Genomic DNA, 3,076 nt, shown 5'->3' with positions numbered 1-3,076 from the left:
TTATTTGTCTTGTTAGTCTGAAAATTTGACTCAAATTAAGTCAAACATTTCTGCCAATGGAGTAAGAAAGTTTTACTTGGTAAGATTCTTGAAAAACTTGATTTGACTCATTTTTCTTTCTTTTGTCAAGAATCTTACCAAGTAAAACTTTCTGACTCCATTGGCAGATTTTTTTTTACTTAATTTGAGTCAAATTTTCAGYCTAACAAGACAAATAATCTTACACAGTCTGAAAACAAGATTATTATTCTTACACAATCAGTTCTTGTTTAGTAAATCAGTCTCAAAACAAGATCAAAAAGACTTTTTGGCTGGATATAAGGTTTTAAAACTTGGTAAGATGGACAGTTTTTGCAGTCATTTTAGCCTAACAACAGCAGGAGGGTCAAAACAAATCTAATTACAAAAATATATTTCGCACACACTTAGGTTGCAGTCAGATTGGCATTAAATGGTTGTGACAGAAACAATCTGGCTTACCATTATTTAAAAAAATAATAATGTCACAGAGTTGAAGAAACACAAGAAGTCACATTAACTTTTTTTTAATGGGGTCACTTTCTCGAAATTACTTACAAAAATTACTGAGCTCATAAACCAAACTGTTTAACAACTAAAATAAAGTCAATTTGTCATTGAGGCAGGGCAGCTGTGACTGCAAATGTGATGGGTGAACGTTCAGGCCAGGTACCAAAGACATGATGTTTCTGACTGTTTTCTACATAATAAATCTTCACAAGAGGTCATTGAACGCAGCATGAAGATATCTCTGGCCACCGGACATCACCATYTCCGCTTTACAACATTCCATCCGGTATAGAAATCACTAAAAGCACCAAAWAAGCTTCACCCAAAGTGTTTTAAACCGCCTACACGCTGTCTTCTTGAACTCATTTCCCGTCCGGTTTTACTGTGGCTCCAGTGGCGCAATCGGTTAGCGCGCGGTACTTATATGACAGTATGCAGCTGAGCAATGCCGAGGTTGTGAGTTCGAGCCTCACCTGGAGCATATCTTTTTAACGTAGAGTTTACAGTTTTGAAGTTTGAATTRATCCGTTTTGCCCAACACCGTTAAAAACATCGCCTATTTATACAATTACTTTGTTTACCGCAGAGTGACAGCGAATAAAATGTTACTTCCTGGACGTATTTCTGATCGTCCACTCTGTCTTTGGCTGAGTTGTTTAGTAGCGCCCTCTAGTGTTTATCACCAGGAACTACGACCAGGAGTGAGTTCAGCTGCTCACCACTAGATGGCGGAATCACTGCCTCCTGCTRGTTCTACCTTTTAACAACTTTTTAAAAACTTAAACATATTGCTCAAGCTCGTTGTTTAAAACTATGACAGTAATAGTTTGCYTCAACTCTGTTTGTTTGTTGGCAAAATAGCTTGTGAACCACGGGGTTCAGAAAGGAAATGCCCACCTACAACTGATGGACTCACCCAAATTTGAGATGGCCAACARTGTCCAACACAAAAATGKCTATAACCCAGTCAAATGTACAGCTATTGAGCTGAATGTTAACARGGTAGTAGCTGAGAGTGATTCTCAAACAACTATACCTCTTTTTTCTGCAAGACGGTCTCAGTTTAAACTTTGACAAGAAAGGTGGTGGGCTYTACGTATTTGCGATTAGTCTTTTTTAAGATGTCATCTGATTTCACTGCACACAGCTGTCAGTGCTGAACGCACACATTTTTGTGTGTTTGTGTGCATTTCTGTCACTCTAAGCCCAGCAAAGCTGAGAATGAACAAGCACAAGATTGCAGTAATGACGTGACCCAGTTGTTGTCCTGGGCTCACAGATCCTGAAAATGAGAGTGAAGATCAGGACCTCATTCCCCCCCTCCACCACCACCACACACACACACACACATACACACACACCCCTCGAGACACAATCACAGAGCATTAGCAGCATGTTGTAGTGTGTGTTCATGTTTAAGCTCACCCAGACTCATGTAAGCAGCACACACACACAGGATCATATACTTGCAGTGTGTCACTTGTGAATGGTGCTCTGGATTAGATGAAACTTTTTTTTTCTTTAGTTTGTCCTCCTCAAGACCCCCCCACCCCCCATCCCCATCCCCGAGGTCACCAGGTGACTGAACAATCGCACAACTGTAGGCCACTCTACTCAGCGAGGAGCTTGGTAATTGAAGCAGCGTGAGCATCCGTGTGGAAATATGTTTGGGATGGAGGGGGGAAAGAGTGGGGGGACAAAAGACGGAGAGTTTAATATTTGGGACAAGCTGTGATTGAACATCCTGAGATCAGAGCAGAATGTCCAGATTCTGCCAGTGATAATCCCTAATCTTGGAAAATTAAATACCACTCTCTTTCGTACACACACACACACACACACGCACGCACGCACGCACACACCAGCGAAGTCTTTATCTAACATGTGTCTCATAACCCCGAGTGGTTCCTCAGGGAGCTGTTCTGATATCTGATGAGTTTTTCATTAATAAGACACAAGTCTAATCCTGAGGGAGGAACACAAAATGACAACGGATAAGCCCTGCTTTGGCCACACAGACACACACACACACAAACACACACACACACACACTGATTGACTGTGGCACTATTACAAAACATCTTTATACATGCACTTATATTATAGTTTAATCTCACCAACCCAGTTTTATTTACCCCAGCCTAGATTTTATTTTATCTTTTTGCACATCCTTGTTGTTCAAACTAATGAAACATACATTCAACTTTATAGAATGAGCTGTTGTGTTGGGGGAAAGGCACGGATTAGTTTTCTTTACAGCTCTGGTATGATATCTAAACTTACACTTATGTGATTTTTTTCTTTTAAAACTCACATTAAAACTGTTACCAGCAGGAATATTTTCTTCCTGCTGCACAAAACTATCGAAATMACTAATGATTAACATGCTTGTGACAACATGAGGATGCAACACAKTCTGTTGGCTTCTTTATAAACATAACTTTTATRAGTTGGCATAATGGATCTGCTTTTTTTTTTCCAGAGCTATATGCATTTTACAAATTCATAAACATATTTTAATACATTTTCAATTTGTTAGCACAAATAT

The 3,076-nt window shown here is 39.5% G+C and overlaps 1 non-coding gene across 1 annotated transcript; it reads left to right on the top strand.

The window, feature by feature from the left end:
* Positions 1-915: 915 nt before the first annotated feature.
* trnai-uau (transfer RNA isoleucine (anticodon UAU)) lies at positions 916-1,009 on the top strand. Its single transcript has 2 exons — positions 916-953; positions 974-1,009. It is a non-coding gene; the product is annotated as a tRNA-Ile (tRNA).
* The last annotated feature ends 2,067 nt before the right edge of the window (positions 1,010-3,076 follow it).

This window comes from Austrofundulus limnaeus, unplaced genomic scaffold (genome assembly GCF_001266775.1).
Source record: "Austrofundulus limnaeus strain Quisiro unplaced genomic scaffold, Austrofundulus_limnaeus-1.0 Scaffold1373, whole genome shotgun sequence".
In the NCBI taxonomy this organism is placed as follows: Eukaryota; Metazoa; Chordata; class Actinopteri; order Cyprinodontiformes; family Rivulidae; genus Austrofundulus; species Austrofundulus limnaeus.
This window is presented reverse-complemented; position numbering and strand designations above follow the sequence as displayed.